Below are 17,712 nucleotides of genomic sequence, written 5' to 3'. Positions count from 1 at the left end.
TTCAGTTCAAATGCCAGGTGTCAAGGAATAACAAACATTTCTCTTTCTCTTTGAATTTCAATTTTCATAAGCCATCAAGCTGGCAAACTACAGCTACTTACTGCTATGACAGATTAGTGCTCGCTCTCTCTCTCTCTCTCTCTCTCTCTCTCTCTCTCTCTCTCTCTCTCTCTCTCTCTTTCCCTCTCCCTTTCTCCCTCTCTCATCAAAGGCCAAAGTTTTGAACCACCAAGATGGAAAAAAGAAATACACCCCAAAGACAATACATTTTCAGATTTAAATAGGGCCCTTTTTGTATTTAGGCAAACCCTTGACAATGCTTCCCACATGATGTGTTCACTTAATGCTTGGGGACCAAACAGGGCAGAAAGGGGAATAGATTTTCAAGGCAAAATTGCACTTAACTATTTCTCATTGTAAAATCAATGGATGAGAGGCACTTAAGTACCATTATTTTCTTTGAAGGTCTACCCTGGAGTACACACATTGTTTGATACTTTTCAAACTAGAGTGGTCAAACTGTTGGAAAGTGTACCACGGGGAGCAGTCTTAGGGTTGGATAAATCTTTCCATCTCCATTTGTGGACTTTTTGAGACAGAAACCCCATCATGACCTTTCTTCTTAATCTGACTTACCTCCCCACACATACTTTTTTTTTTCCTTTGGGGGGGAGGAGGAAGGGGTCTGTTGATTTAAGGGAGAAAACATTCACCTACCATGACATAAAAGCAAATCATTTAAGGCTAGCAACAGCATGCAATTAAATGCTGGGGAGCGTGTGGACTTCTCCAAGCCTTCGGTTGGCCCCTTGTGAGAATGAGAACGCTGGACTAGATGGATCTTTGCCATGTTCTAATCAGGTTCTTCTTAAAGATGTGGTATAATATGTTAAGAGATATACAGATAGTCCTCAACTTACAAACGTTCATTTAGTGACCCTTTGATGCTACAACAGCAGTCAAACAAGTGACAACTGTTCTTTGCACTTACGACCATTGCAGCATTCCCCACAATCATGTGATCAAAATTTTGGTGTTTGGCAACCAGCATGTATTTACAACAGTTGAAGCACCCTGGAGTCATATGATGGACATTTGTAACCTTCTCAGGTGACTTCCAGCAAGCAAAGTCCATGGTGGAAGCCAGATTCACTTAACAACATGAGGTAATTTAATAATGGCGGTCTCATCTAATCTCGGTAATTTCAATTATCTAGTAGAATCATTGAACCACAATCTCTTACTTTTCTGCAGTGATTCACTTAATAACCACGGCAAAAGAGATCATAAAATTGGGTGGGACTAACTTATCAACTGCCTTGCTTAGCTGAAATTCTGGTGGTTATAAGTTGAGGACTACCTGCAAATTGAATCTGGGAGGGGACAATTCACACCCCTGTTTACGCAGTATCTGTGGAGCATTAAAGATTAATTATTCTTTCATTTTTACTGGTCTTTATTGGATAGCCTTGAAAAGTAAGAGATTGTGGTTCAATGATTCTACTAGATAATTGAAATTACCGAGATAAGATGAGACCGCCATTATTAAATTACCTCATGTTGTTAAGTGAATCTGGCTTCCACCATTGACTTTGCTTGCTGGAAGTCACCTGGGAAGGTTACAAAATGGTCAGATTGAATAGATAAATCTGTTCTCTTAAAAAAGTGAAGTGCAGAACTTTTCAAGTGTCTCTCTCTAACATTTTCAGCACTTTCTTAGGCCTGGTTATTTAGTGAGCGAAATGTCAATATCTGGAATAACATTTTTGGTAGCATTGATGGTAGTAGATAGTGCAATCTCCTTCCTGCAAAAGGCAGCTTGCTTTCCTGGATGCAGGATTAGGCTGGAATGTGACAGAAACCACAGGAAGATGCAGATGATTCAACTGCTTCAAGAGAGAAGAGATTTTGCATGATAAAGGGGTCAGCTTTTGCACCTTTCCTCAAACTCTGTACACAGCCCTGACTCACACATTACACAATAGACTCACAGAATATTATTTCACTTTTCGTTTCTCACTTTTTTTGTTCAGTAAAAATGACTAGCCAGGCAGAAGAGTGAATGGGATTGTGGCAGCTTGCTAATCACATTTGCCAGGGAAGGTTTGATTGAGTTTGCCTTTCCAGGTAGCAACACCTTGATTATTCTCAAATAGTTAAACAGATCTGATTAGTGCTTAGGGGACCTAGAAAGCTTCGGGGCTAAACCAGAAAATCTAAAAACAACTCAGAAACCACTTCCATATTGACAATCTACTTCTATATTGTTGCCAAGAAAACTAGATGGGCATGTCATTAAGATTGTGCTTACTGTGTACATGTCAACACCATGATTTTAAACTGCACCTGCTAATTGTGTATTCAGTACCCAAAGTATAGAATATGCTCATAGATGTCCCAAAGGTGCTTTTTGAAGAGGCAACAGTAACCAGAAAGCCCAGTTGCCTCTTGAAAAAGCACCTTTGGGACAACCATGACCTGGATGACTGAGAATCTCCATAGACAATATGCTCATAGAGTTCAGGTGGAGAAACTTCCATTGTGACCTTCCATTTTCCTAGCAAGTTTTGGCCCTTTCATATGGTATTGGAAGATTAGCCCATCATTTTCACCCTGCAAAAAGGCAATAATTCATTTTTATGGAAGGGAGTAAAACACTCATAGGTATACAACTGTGGTGTGGCTAATCAAGTATCTCTAACCATGAATAACTTATTCCTTACTTCTTCAGACCTTTTGGGAGGAAGGTTGGGTGTGCATCCACATCTATTTTGTCCACTTTCATTCTGTTCTACATTGTGGTTTAGTTTAGTTTACTTTATTGTCACTGCACCTCGTACAATGAAATCAAACACCATCTTCAGTGCACATCATGACCATGACCATGAAAATAAACACAAACACACATCCTTCACCCTTCACACATTGAACTGGAAACCCCCGACAGCATACCAACACTGCACTATACAGCAGAATTCAAAAGAGCTACTGCCCTGGGATAGAAGCTGTTTTTCAGCCTATTTGTCCTTGTTTTTACATAGGGCCAGAATGAGCATTTTGGACACTAGCAAAACATTTGTATTTGGGTAACATTTAAAAAATTGAAAATCTTTCTCTATGGTTTCTTTTTAAAATAATCTTAGGGATAATAGTACATTTCAAAAATAAAATATATTTTTTCAGTAATCAACGGAACAATTTCAGCTTGCTTCAATTGCCTTAATGTTGCTATATATCTCTGTCCCATTTGACATCTGGGTGGGGATGGAGGAATTAAAATTAAAAAAATATAAATACTATCTTGGCAACACTGAGATTTAAACCAGGGGCTTTGCAGATCCCTGCTCAGTTATTTTAACTGGTATCCAAACCGTCTTTGCTGCCATTCTCAAAATGGCTGCCAGGCATAAGCCTTCCCATTAATATCAGGGGGCAGCCAGAAAAATTCTCCAGAAGGCAAACCACTTAGAATGCTTTCTATACCTTCCATTAGTTTTCTAAGATACTCTGTCCCACTTCCACCTACATTTTGCCCTACCAGATGAATATACTTTATAAGCAACCAGAAATCGTCTGACTTGGTTGGATTCTCATTTCAAATCTGACCTTCTTTGCACCATGGCTTTCAAGCAATGCTTTTCATTCCAATGTATCTGAGAACAAAACAGTAGTAACAAAGGTTCACTCTTAAATTTTCATCCAGGATTTCTGGATAAGTATCTCTAGAGCAGGGGTCCATGGGCCAGATGCATCACATGCTGGCCATGCCCACCCCCAGTTTAACAAAGGGGGGAAAGTTGTGATATATCATGACACCCCTGCTCTAGAGTAGAGGTGTCAAACTCAAGGCCCGGGGGGCGGATCTGGAAACAGTGATGGACAGGCCCTCACAGGTGGCCCTCCTGAACTCCATTTTTGTGGACAGAGGGTTGCAAGAGGCCGTTGCAGCCAAAAATGGAGGTCAGGAGCCTGTTTTCTCTGGCACAGTGGTAAGGTCCCCACAGGCGTTCCTGACACGAGTGACATCGAGCTAGCCACACCCACCCGGGCCATGCCCACCTCAGCCTGCCAAGGTCAAACACAACCCTGATGTGGCCCTCAATGAAATCGAGTTTGACACCCCTGCTCTAAAATGTAACCCCCCCATCCTATTCATGAAGCCAGAATATCAGGTAACCAGGACTAGAATTCTGTTATGAAGAACCTGACTAGAGAAAGTTTCCAAAAAAACAAGTGAGATGTTCTAGTACAAAAAAAAAAACAAAAAAAAAAAACAGAAAAGTAAGAGAGATTGAGGTTCAATGATCCTACTAAATAATGGAAATTACTGAGATTAGATGAGGCCACTACTATTAAATTACCTCATATATTGTTTGTCCCAGTAATCTATAGCCTCTTCCTGGTTTAATGCTAATTTTACCTACCCTTTTTTAATTCCAGCAAATATAATTAGTATTATAAAATGCATCAGCAATTCCATGCCTCTCTTAAGTCTTTGTCCTGCTGTTCTTCCTTCCCACTGACTTACCATATAGGCACATTGTGTAAATCAGCTTTAAAAATGCAATCAGCCAGCCCTCTTGGAAACAGTTTTCTTATTGCTTCCCCCCAATTCTTTGCACTTTTCACTCTTACCAGAACCGGAGGGTTACTTTTGATCTGAATCTTAGAACCTTTAGCTATAGATGGTATTTAGCCTATATTCACTGTGATAGGAGACAGAACGCTTTGGAAAACATACAATGAGAGTGGGAACAATTAGTCATGGAATTATGCATGACCTTAGTTAACAGGAAATATCAAGTCTCTTGCTGATTTCATGAATACTTCCATATAGTTTCCTTTGCAACAATTAAGAAGTGTGTTGCCCTTGCCTTCTTCTAGCATGTTCTTTTTAGTTCACGCTTTCACCTAATACCACTGAAAAAGTTTGCTATTATTATTCCAGCTCAAGTCAGAATGGTTCAGTGATTGGTAAGGATCAGAAAGAAAATCTCCTTTTTAAGCAAAATACTTTAAGTATACTTCTTATACTCGAAAGTGCAGAATTTGAAACAAGTTTCTTGCCCATTTATGGTAGGAAATCTACCAAAACCAGAGCAAAAAGTAGTTTTAATCCACTTTTTTAGAAGTGCATTTCTTTCTCTAAAAGGTACACAAAGTAAAACAACACTCTAACCAAAATGCCTGGTCTGCTTATCTCTGAAAATCAGCCCTGCTCTCTTTGATTCAGCATTTTATCCCCTGCTGCTCCACTACTCTCCAGAAATGTTCAGTGCAGGCTCCCACCTTCAAAAAGATGCTCATCCATATCTAAAATCTTCCTCGATGTGTTGAGACCTTGATACTTTAACCTACTCTATTTCAAAGGAGGTCTTATCCTTATTTATCCAGGATTTTGTGGGGGAAGGAAGAAAATAGTCAAGAAATCATATATATTTATTCTCAAGTAAATTCTATTCTGTTCCATGGGTCTTGCTTTATGTAAACTAGCCTAAGACTGAGACAGAGTTTTGCTTCATATTATTTTATTTTTTTATGGAAGATAGTTAAAAAGTGTGCATTTATAAAGTATTAAAAGAATACTTTTATAGCAGCTGCAAGGAATATGAAGTAGTTCATATATGACTGAGATTAAGTTTTTTTACACCACCACCCTCTCCCCAGTAGCCTAATATTTCTGATTGTGTAAAGCAATGTTTTTGGTTCTGAATCTGCAGATGAAAGTTCAACATGTATCTATCTTCAGTCTAACTCGCAGCAATAAATAATATGCCTCAACGAGCATCAAACCATTCTCTACAGAGAATCACCATTTTTCCCTCCCGGTTTCTCACTCTTGACCTTTACAGAGACTTCTATTATTTCCATTCAATAATCTTATAAGAATCAGAGAGACATTTATTATAACATTGATAGATACACCAACATATCGTTCCACCCAACACTGCCTCTTATAAATAAAAATGGCTGATTTTATTACAGAAAATGTATCAGGCTTATAGTCGATGAATTAAAAAGAAAGAAAGAAAGAAAGAAAGAAAGAAAGAAAGAAAGAAAGAAAGAAAGAAAGAAAGAAAGAAAGAAAGAAAGAAAGAAAGAAAGAAAGAAAGAAAGAAAGAAAGAAAGAAAAGGCCCTTTTACACAACTGTGCTAACTACCAGTATCCAAAACTAGGAATTAATACCATCATCCTGTCAGGCAGTTTCCAGCAGTCTGGGATCAAGAGAAGCTCACTGCAATCCTGCACTTTTCTCTTCTTTCTCCTCACAGCTGATGAGGCTTTTTTTCCCTCCTCTCAGCTGCTTGTCGGAGGTTTTTTTTTTTTTACTACCGGGTTCAGCCAAACCAGTCCAAACCGGTAGCATACCACCACTAATCTATACACTCCTGCCCACCAGTGCTGCTTACTTAAAAAGCCACAGGATAGCCCTACATATTCTAAGGAAAATTCTAAGGAAACAATGCAGGCAATTCCTTCAGAATATTGGCTCAGGGATTTGGGCCTTCCAACCACTTCCACTTTCGTTAGTATACCCAGCACTTAGAACTGCCCCTCTCCAATCAGTGCACTTTCTAAATCAGTATTCTCTGATCTGGACCAATCCCAGATGTGTGGACTTCAAATCCCAGACTTCCAGTCAGGATGGTTATTAATGAGAATTCTGGAGCTGATGTCAACTAACCTGGAAATCACCAAGATTGGGAAATTATCTAAAGCAGTGATCCCCAACCTTTTTTCAGACCCAGAATTCTCCAGTCACTATAGTCGCTGCTGAGAATTCTGGGAATTGAAGTCCACCTGTCTGAAAGGCATTGTTTTAATACATATTGGAAGATTACCAATTCAGTAAAAGTGAAGAATTACCTGTCTGAAAGGCATTGTTTTAATCCATATTGGAAGATTACCAATTCAGTAAAAGGGAAGAATCTTTAGAAAGGAAATATCTTGAAGGATATTTAAGTTTCCCTCATAAATATGCACATGACAAGAGCTGGATTAGCGACAAGGTCAAGCGGCTGTGTCCTCCCTTATTAGAGGAAAATATATTTTTATTAAAATTATAGTAACATTTCTGCACTTGTATATTACATATAAATTAGCATATGCAATTTTTTTTGCCAATTTCTCTCTCTCTCTCTCTCTCTTTGTTCTCTTTTTTTGGCAATGGATAAGTAGCAATTCAACCAATACATCCCACCCTGAGGTGGGGAGGAGAACAGTGGACAGTATATTCCAGTGAGGGTTGTCTCATCTGCCCGCTAAGAACCCTTACATGAAATAATTATTCAACATACTTTGAAAACCTACTGAATTAGATAACAACTATAACGTTATTTTTTTGGCACTTATAATTAAGAGTGTTCCATGAACTGAATCATCTATTTCTATTCGATCTACTTATTCTTTAGAAATTCTGCAAGTTTAATAAGGCATTTTCTGAGCCTCTTTCTGTAAAAGCAACAAAACTACAACCTGAATCTAATTTGACAAAAAGAAAGATAAAACACCCTCAGCTGAGTTAGTTTGCAGGTGTTATTTGCAGCATTTATTTATGAAAAATAACTAGAAAATCTTTTTAAAGCATCGTTCTGGCTGGGACCAATAGAAATGTGACATGCTTGGCAAGGCTGTCTATTTTACTTACGCTGCTTCACCGTTTCATATTCTGAGCAAACGGAGAGGCTATTTTCCCACCAGAGTTCAGAAGGGCATATTGTTTCATTTCTTCAGAAAATTGTTTCTCGGGATTTCAATCTTTTAGCCAGATATGACAAAACATAATATCAAGAACACTTATGCTTCTTATCAGTTCTGTTTTCAAAACATAAATCGTCAATCAGTATATATTTATGTCAGGTAGCCAAGAGGCCTCAATAAAAATAGATAAATTGTTTCCAGGTATTTTAACAAAACTGCACCACTTCCCATTCTACCCCCAAGTGAAAGGATTCAACAATAGTAACGTACAAAAGTTGTAGATGTTATTCTGGTCTTGATAGCCTTATTTGGAAGGTCCTGAATTGTATGCATTTCTCAGTTTATATAGGTTGATCTAGGGCACATGGTCTATGGACACAGTTAGTGTGCAACAGCAATAATCACATGTCATAACATTTAACTGCATGTGAAGAGTTTGCAAATCCTATGTAGAAAAATGCTAGGAAAACCAGACATACTTTCATAGATGTGAATACCTTTCCTTATAGTAGTTTCCTGGGATGAGTGCATAGTCATGCAAAGCCCAGCCACATCAGGGGGTGGGATTCTACCAGTTCACACCTATTCGCTAGAACCGGTTGTTAACATTCTAAGCAGTTCGGTGAACCAGGTGTTAGAAGAAATTACTAGACTAATCCTGTAAGGAAGGCAGGAAGGAAACATTCTGGTGTTGCTTACAGAAACTGCCTCTCCATTAACCCTTATTACATTCTTGGCAGGACTAGACTTCCTATCTCAGGAACGTCTCTGGATTTTTTCCCCCCTCCTTTGCTGGTGTGGAGTGACCATTCAAAGTTACAATGGCACTGAAAAAAGTGACTTATGACCATTTTTCACACTTACGACTGTTGCAGCATCCCCACAGTCATGAGAGGCCAGGCGAGGAGATGTGTGCCTCGATGGGAGTGATGTTGAGTTGGCTACACCCAGCCAGTCACATGACCACCAACTAAGCCATGCCCACAGAACCGGTTGTTAAAAAATTTTCATTTTTGCATATTATGCATAGTGAAGGTTATCTATCTTCTGTGAAAGTACAACAAATAGTACCTAAAACAAGGGCCAGAATAATTTTTTTAAGAGCCAAATCAAATTTTTGCTCAACCATCACAAAATCTGAAACATTGTGAAAGTTTGGGACATTTTTCAGTACTTATTTAGAGCCATGGTGGTACTCTATTACCAGCCTATGTCTCCTGTTTGTTTTTCTTTCTTTTCCCCCCCATCTCCAAGGAACAGATGGGTAATAGTAATGATGTGCTGACATCGCAGAAAGAGCTGGGACAGAGAATGACTCCTGTTTTAAAGATTACCTCTGAAGGTCACCTTCATGTTATATAATTATGTATTATCACACCAAGATAAGAATATATGTCGTAAAATCACAAAGACTGTTTCAGCCATTTTGCTTTTCTGTTTCTATACAGTGCAGCTGAATCTTTATTAATCAGGGATTAAAAATTTGTTTTGAGTTCCTTTAAATTCTTGAAGATGTGCAGAGGATTTAGGCTGTGATTTCCTGGCACTTCCTGATTTCTGTCATCAAATCACAGATGCTGGCAATGCTATTCCCGGCTTTCTGGTTGTTGTAATAATTTCACCTTGGGAGGACACCAACTTAGGAAAGATGAGACTTTGGCAGTGGTTTCTGCTTTGTGGAGATCAGTCTTCAGCTGGCATGAATAATTTAGCATTATCTTGACATTTGAAGTTTTTCTAGAACAGCTGGTAGGAAAGATGAGACTTTGGCAGTGGTTTCTGCCTATTGGCTCGAGAGAACAATGGTGATAAAGCTAGGAAGCTTCAGAGAGTCTTCAAAGAGATCTCAGTTCAGCTTTCTTCCTTAGCTTTATGCTGTCTTCAGTAGACAAACAGATGGATGCTATGGCACAAAGATAATGATAGAACATTTGCAATTAAAATTATTTTATTCCACATATTATTTTGTCTTTGGTATCACATACCAAAGCCAACACATTGAGGGGACCTATGGAAGAAATTTAGTGGTCAAGAATGATTCCTAACTTCCTCCTTTGGGCAAGTTCTCAGACAGAAGTCATCTGGATTTGTTTTCTCCTGACCCAACTAGAGTTACCTGTCAATGGTGGGACTATGGCTTGGTGTACTAAAAAGGAAACCCCACATTCAATCTTGGCAGCTACAAATAACAAAAAAAAGGATATTTGGAAAGATCTTTACACAAATATATTTCCAGTCAAACAATTTGATCTAGTGGGTAACATCCGATCAGGACTTTGGAGCTCAGTTTCAGATCTAAACCAGTGATCTTCAAACCTGGCAAATTTTAAGATGTGTAGACTTCAACTCCCACATTAGCTAGCGAAATTGGGGGTGGGGTGGGGGTTGAAGTGTGGACATCTCAAAATTGTCAAGTTTGAAAAACCCTGGTCTAAACTGATTAGAATTGGCTTGCTTTATGTTTAAGGAGGAGAATGAATATTTTTACAGTCCAAAGAGGGGGCAGAAATTAGTAAGAGGAACTTGATAGTGAAAGCTGTAACACAGAAATTCACTGGCTGAGTTTAAGCTGAGGGCAGACAGTCATCTGGCAAAGATGCTTTTGCTTGGATTCCAGCACTGACCATGGGATAGGATTCCGTCGACTAATATCATATAGACATGAACTCTCAAGATTAATCAATCTATTCTAAAGGATCTTCGATGTCTGCAAATCCTAGAAGATTTTGCTGAAGCCAACCTCAGCCCTCTAAGTATTTGATTGAAGTCTTGGTCTCCAGACAGGCATTGTCTAACCCAGTTGCAAGCACAGGCTTTTTCCCCTATCCCATCACAGTGAATGCTAATGTAAAGCCTGTTTACCAGGAGAAATTAAAACTGTACCAAGGCACTGGAGAATGTATGTTCTTGTTGTGCTGGAAACTTCGTAGAACAGAATTTCACAGTGGAATTTTATGACAGCGGTTGTTTGAACCAGATAGAATTCTCGTGTTTTAAGTATTTGTGGGAATGGAGGATGATTTATTTCAGGTATCAAGGTACATTTTGTAGTCATGAAGATGTTCCCTGATTTTTGCATTTTCATTACTTGTGTAACTGATAGATCCTTTTCTCTTGAGAGGATTCCTCCATACCCACACATGCCCACACTCCTATTTTTGGAAATAATTGCTTGCAAGATGAGAGCTAACACCCAATCTCAACGTGTAGCAAAGGTAATTGCAGCACTTACAGCTCTTGTCATCTTGATGTATTACTGAGTATCAAAGGTCACTGTTTTGTAGTCATACGTTATCAAATTTGAAAGAGCAATATTTGATTCTGATCAGCCTTTAAACTGCCCACAACATACTGTACATGAAACAAATAGAGGGCTTTCTAATTTTAAGTCATGGGCCAGGATGGGGGAGAGATAAACCAATGTGTCGGAAGTGGAGGGGTCAACCAGTCAACTCAGAGGGCTTAGATGTCACTGCTGGGCTCTAACACAATGCATTGCAGTGATCACAAGCTAAAGTGGCTATACTAATGAAAATAAAAACAATTGAAAAATGACATGGGGCTGTGCCTGGTGGACAATAATGCAGAAATAAGGACATAAATCACTATTTAGAGACAATAAGGCTATAATAGCTCGCCTGAAATGTTTATATCTTTTACTGATAAGCTATCTCAGGACAAAAGTCTACAGTTTTCCAATTTTGTACACTTCTCCAAGGATGCAATTCTGCACCTAAAATGAAATAATCCTGACTCAAAACCCATCCTCCCATTTGCAACTTAAGAGTCCTTTTCCATCCTGATCAAGAGAATAGCTTGTGGCCCATGCCAGGATTCAACAGGGTTACCTATAGACAAACCAGGCTTATCAGAATTTATTGAAGATCAGAGAAGGGAGGTTGCCCAATCGAAGAACACAATGGTGATCACAAAGATGCCTGTGGTTTTCTCTTTCATTTATCCATAATTTAAAGTGCTTATCTTCCCAATAAGTACAATAGTCAAGTTGGTACACATATCAATAGTAAACAGTAACACAAAAATTACAACAGCAATAATAATGGAGTCAGTAGTATCAACAATAGGGATGCATCCATTTAATCGCAAGGAGTCAATGAATGAAAGGCATATCAAGAACTGGGTTTCTTTAAAATCTGGGTAGGTTAATCATATAAATGGAAATGTAAGGGGATTCAGCTCTTGGAACGGAGGACTGGTTTAAAGGTCTTTCTAGAAATGTTGGTTGGTGTCAGCTGATGATTAAGAGGCTCCTAATTAAATGAAACAATCAGCTCTGGAAAAATAGCTGCCTCTAGCAATAAATTGGTCAGGAAGTTGCAGTCAGCTCCAGAACGGCAAACTACATCTGAATGGATGATAAAGACTAATAGTACCATTCCATATTGTGGAAAGGGTTATGAATGCCCCTTGAAAGTTCTTTGTGGAATGAGAGCATTTTCTTTCTGGTGCTCTAACTGCAGGATAATATTTCATTGGTCCATTTGGTTCATTCTTTTCCCACTTGTGATTCAAGTTGTCTCTTTCCAGAAGTGTCTGGGCATCATGAGAAATCTTGGACAGTGCAACTTTTCCCTATGCAAGGAGCAGCTGATTTCTAAGGATTATGCCTTTTGCCTGAGGAGAAAGCCAAACATGTTATCATTATCTCAGAAGTGTAAGTCTTTTGCAGGGCCCTCTACTATGAAGCAGCTCAGTTTTCTTCAATTTGGAGCACTCCAACCTAATATAATTACTTCAACTGCTATAACTGATTATTTGGTCTTCGGGTTAATTTCTACTAGCATTTTTCTATGATAAGCTGCCTGAGAAAGCCAAGGGAAATCATCAAAATCATAAAAAAGTGAAATAAGAATATTTTGGACATGTGATGCAACATCCGGAAAAATATGGCATACTTCATTGAATCCTCCAAGGAAATATTGAAGGCAAACGAGGTCCAGGCAGAAGAAGGAATCATGGCTTTAAAATCTAAGGGGCTGGTTTGGACAAAACTCAGCAGCACTTTTTCATGTGACTATTGATAAAAATAAGATCGCCAACATGATCGCCAACATTCGATGATGGATATGGCACAAGAAGCAGCAGCATTTTTCTAGTTGCAGTGTTCCAGCTATTATACCAAATCACATAATTCTCAGACAGCATAATAATGACCGTAATTATGTAAAGCAAAACAGGGACATTACCGTTTAATGAATTTGCAGCAAAGAATGAATCCTAAATATATTAGGATGAGATTAAAACTCTAGTTCAGGTCAGCAGAATTTGACTTCTGTTGGCTATAGGGTTGTACTGATTGAAAGGGCCAAGAGATAGTCATGTAGAAAAACAGAATTAGGGAAGCCAATTCTTGTTTTTATAATTGTGTGATTATAGACCTGTGACCATATAGAATAGCTCATTCTACACCAATGAATTACAAGTACAGGACTATGTGTGTGACTTGGGTTTGCCTCAAATCATTCTCTTCCAAAAGTCTGTAGAGATTCTCAGTCATCCAGATCATGGTTGAAAGTCCAGTTGCCTCCTGAAAAAGCACCTTTGGGACATTCTCTTCCAAGTTTTTTTACTGTATGCTGTAGGCAAAACCTACATGAAATGTGTGGGCTTCAACTAGCTATTGTTGGGCAGCTCTGTGACTCTTCCTCAATTTAAAGAGCAGTTAGCAGTTAGATGTGACCACTCCTGGAAACAATGATTGGAAACTAAGCTGAATCGGCCTGGTCACTACTTGGTTGAGAGTCCATCAGAACATCCCAGAGATAGATAAAGTAGTGAAAACAACTTCTTAGAAGCCAATGGCAAGCTACTTATTGTTAGACCCTCAAAAAAAACAAAAACCCACCACCCCTAGATTCTGATCCATGAAACATCCTGGTATTGATTCAAGGGAATTTTTTATCTTTCACCCTACTTAGACTAAGAATTTGGTTGAAAGAGGAAATGCAAATGAATATTAAAAAAGAAACAAACTTTGGCACCAAAGTCTTCCTTTGACTGTCCCTCTGCAATGTCAATTGAGAATAAAATTTCAAGCATCTAATGAAATGGACTCTGTTTGACAAAATCTTATGCTGTGATAAAACTTAATTTTTAATAGACAGCAATAGTTACCGCTAAGTGTGTTACAACAGACTAAATGACTATTCATTGTCATCATTCAGCATTTATTTATGTGAACTGCAGCAGTGCACACATGCAACACAATTGAGTTAATTTGATTTTTGTATTATTCTCTGGATATATTCCAACTTTTAATAAACCTTCCAAAATCAAATATGATCATTTTTGAGCCAAAATAACACTAAAATACAGAAGTTTCATTTTTTTTAATTGACAAAGTATGCGTGACCCTTGGTCATTCATCTTGGGGCAGAAACTGTAGATAGATGGGGTCATTATGAGCACACATTAATCGTGGGTATCCAGTTTCATTGCTATCATGCTTTTAATTAACTCTGCAGTTGGAAACTAAATGTGCTAATGGGCTAATGGTCATTATAACCGCTGAGCTGATTATATAGTAACTTTATATTTTAAGTGTGGGAATGATAAAACAAAACATTACTATGGATTAGTTTTTTAAATGGCTTAAGCTGCAGGGACCACACTATTATAGGTCAACCTTCTCCAATCTGCTGCTTTCAGAATGTGTTAGGACTGCAATTTCCAGGTTTCCATCTTAGAATTTACTCCACACCAAAGAGGTACAAAACTTCAGCATTAAAACCTTTTACCGTTATAAACAAAATTGTAACTATTCTCCAATATGAAAGGGGGGGGGGGTTGCACTGCTGAACCCAAGCCTACCTAAGCTTATATTCATTGTTGTCATCAGAGACATAGTAGATAATAAGAGCTGACAAGAGAATTCATGAATGTGGTAGAAGAAAACTTTCAAGAGTTAGACAGAAGTTATTATTGTTGGCCACACAGTCAGCCAGATGTTTAAACTGGATTGACTCCTTCTGAAGGACCTGGGCTAGGGAGAAGTTTGGTGGTGTTAAAGGTATCCTTGCAGGTGTTTCTTTAAACCTGTCTTTTGTAGTTGCCTGACGGGTATTTTATTTTGCCAATGCTGATTTGTTTAGGTGCTGCTCCAGATGTTGTTGTGGGTAATTCACATTTTCATACTGTAAAATTGATGGAAATATAATAATTGTAGTATGAACCTTATTAATAATAATTATTAAAGTATTGCTTTAGAATATAGGCAGTTCCCAGCAGGGTGGGGTTTTTTGTTTGTTTGTTTTTTGTAAAATTAGGTTTTCAAGTCTGATAAATTCAACATTTCTAGATATTGAAGGATCCCTTTAGGTATTGCTCCACAGGCTCCAATCCAGATTGGTTTAACAATGGATTTTTTCCCCCATAAATGTTCAACTTCTATCTGGAACCCAGTATTTTGTAATTTTTTCCCAATTGTTTTTCCTCGATCCTAGCATCATTCAGAATAGCAACACCAATGAAGCAGACTTTCTTCAAGAACTCTTATATCAGACATGCTACGAACAAGATGTCTGTTTGGATCTCAAAATTCCAGACAATCTTAACCCACTCATTTTTCCAAAACCTTCTCAAGTTGATGGTCCCAGTAATTTTTTGCTACATTCAAATGCAAAACTCAGGCAAAGTTTTCAGTGAATAATTTTGGCAACTCAGTCATGACACTGTTTGTAGCTAGGTGGTGGTTGTTATTTTATTCCACTCTTTACATTTAAATAGTGTAATGACATTCCACATTCAGTTTTGACTTGCCCATGTAATTGTAGGTGTGGCAGTCACAAAGATTTCTCTGTATGATAGGCTTCAATGAGTTAAAGCTGCAAGAAAGAGTAGAGTTGATTTATGAGTGAGCATATAACCAGGACTGTCAAACTCCGAGCCCACACTGGTCACGGCCACGCCCAGTTTAGCGGGGGGGGGAGTCACGATATGTCACATGACACTGCTATGTGAGTTTGACACCCCTGACAGATACCAATCTAATGGACCTGAGTAGGACTGATCCACCCAATCATTAGAAGTTGCTATATTGCACCTGCTAGCATTCAAAGTGCAATAAACTCCAATGTATTTCAAGTGATAGCATGTGGGAATTAAAAGCAGGGAATCATGCCAATTCACTAGCTCATCTATTCATGCTCACACACACACACACACCCATGGCAGCACATTTATTTATTTTGGCCCGTGTGATGTCTTTCAGGGACATTTACACTATACCCAAATTCTCAGCCAGCATGGAAATCTGAGAATTGTAATCGTAACACGGGCTAAAGACAGCAGATTGAAGGGGGAGGAAAAGGGGGAGAAAGGGGGTGAGTGGGAATGGTTACAAGGTAGGGAGAAAAAAAGAATCCTGTCTGGTTCACACAACACACTTAACTGGGTCACCTGAATGTATGCTATTCTAAGCATGGTTTGTTCATGTATTCTGTGGCTGTGCTTGCTTCTGAACTGACTAGAGAAATCCCCCCTTTCTGTACACCGAAAATACCCAGAAGCCATGAAAGCATTATTAAAGTGGTAGTTAGCATGACAGCAAGACTGGCCTCTGGGGGTTCAAGTAGCATTAGATCTTTAACATGAAATATCATCTCAGTGTTCTTCTACAGCTTGTCCCAAAATAAACCAGCATGGAACAGATAGAAACTTCGGCTTGCTATAAGGCTTTTTAGAATAGCACAGTAACATCTTCACTGCATTGTAACCATAAAGGAAGTCTGCTTTCAAATATAATGGTGTTCCACTTTTTAAAAATAAGCCATTTTAATGGGAATTTAATTTTAATAAAATGGATTTTAATGGAAGAAGCAGGAATGTGACTTTTTTTTTTTTTAATGCAATTCATTCTTGTAAACTTTGTTGTTCGTCTTCTTGGGAACAATCATGAGACAGACATGCAAATTGGGTTGTACATTATCAAAATGTTACTTATGTTGCAATATGACAAGACTTAAAATACCTATTGACATTAATTTTTTTTGAAAAGGAATCAATATCATTTATACTATTGAAGTAAGCATCTTATTTCTTTCCCACCGGTTCAGCTATCCAACACAATGCCTTTCTTGAGGTACTGCAAACATCATTCCAATTTTACAAAGCTGCATCTAGAATGGGGATGATGGTGTTTCTTGTCCACACCAAGGAAGATGCTGTACTGGAGTGATCTGCTCAGAGCAGTCATAAAAAGAGCTTTCAACGCAAATAGAAGGAACAGCTGTTCCTTATTGTCTCTTCCCTGATTCAATAAAGTTGCTTCGCAAACTAGAACAGTTAATCTCTTTTAATGCAAGTGTGAGGTAGACTATTCATAGTATTGAAGTCAATATATGCTTCACTGAGTATAGAACAGGTGTTGATTGTGTTGATCATCTCAAGCCTTAGAATGCATTGAGAAAAAATCCCAGGAAACCCACACATTCTGATGGGAGAGAAGTTCTCTGAGGATGGATTTCAGAATGAGTCCAAAAGCTCAAAAGAATTTATTTTTTCAACCTTTATGTTAAATAGGGAAGCTGGATTGGATGGGGATGATCGCTTTTAAAATCAGAAATTGCAATGACCTCCCCTGTGCTGATGGCGCTATTCTTGACAGCTGAAAGTGCATATGACTTGCAAATTTTAGTAATGAAAGTTAAGGCAACTAGTGAAAACATGGAACTAAGATTAAATGTACTATATTAATGATCACAGCTACAGCAACCAACCTTAGAATTGACAATGAAGACATTAAAGTATGGGTAGCTTCCTCCTTTAGGAACAACTACCAACAATAAAAGAACTAGCAGTCAAAAAATATTACAAAATAGGATAGAAAGAGTATTGATAATTTTAACTTTTGATATTGAAGAAGACTTCTAAGACCACGGATAGCCAAGAAAACAAGTAAGCGGGTTATTCAAAGAAATCAACCCAGGGTTCTCACTCAAGACTCAATAATCATACCTTGAACCTTATGCAAAACCTAGCTCTTTTTAGAA

At 38.3% G+C, this 17,712-nt stretch overlaps 1 long non-coding RNA gene across 1 annotated transcript; it reads right to left on the bottom strand.

The window, feature by feature from the left end:
- Positions 1 to 11,536: 11,536 nt before the first annotated feature.
- LOC148133135 (uncharacterized) lies at positions 11,537 to 16,901 on the bottom strand. The gene is made up of 2 exons (XR_015746507.1): positions 16,769 to 16,901; positions 11,537 to 12,337 (listed from the first exon to the last, which is right to left on the bottom strand). It is a non-coding gene; the product is annotated as an uncharacterized LOC148133135 (long non-coding RNA).
- Positions 16,902 to 17,712: the final 811 nt, after the last annotated feature.

The sequence above is a fragment of the Notechis scutatus genome, chromosome 1, assembly GCF_049901735.1.
Source record: "Notechis scutatus isolate UNSWTSFEM ecotype Mainland chromosome 1, rNotScu1.2, whole genome shotgun sequence".
Taxonomy (NCBI): domain Eukaryota; kingdom Metazoa; phylum Chordata; class Lepidosauria; order Squamata; family Elapidae; genus Notechis; species Notechis scutatus.
The sequence above is the reverse complement of the archived record's forward strand: the minus strand, read 5'-3'. Positions and strand labels throughout refer to the sequence as shown.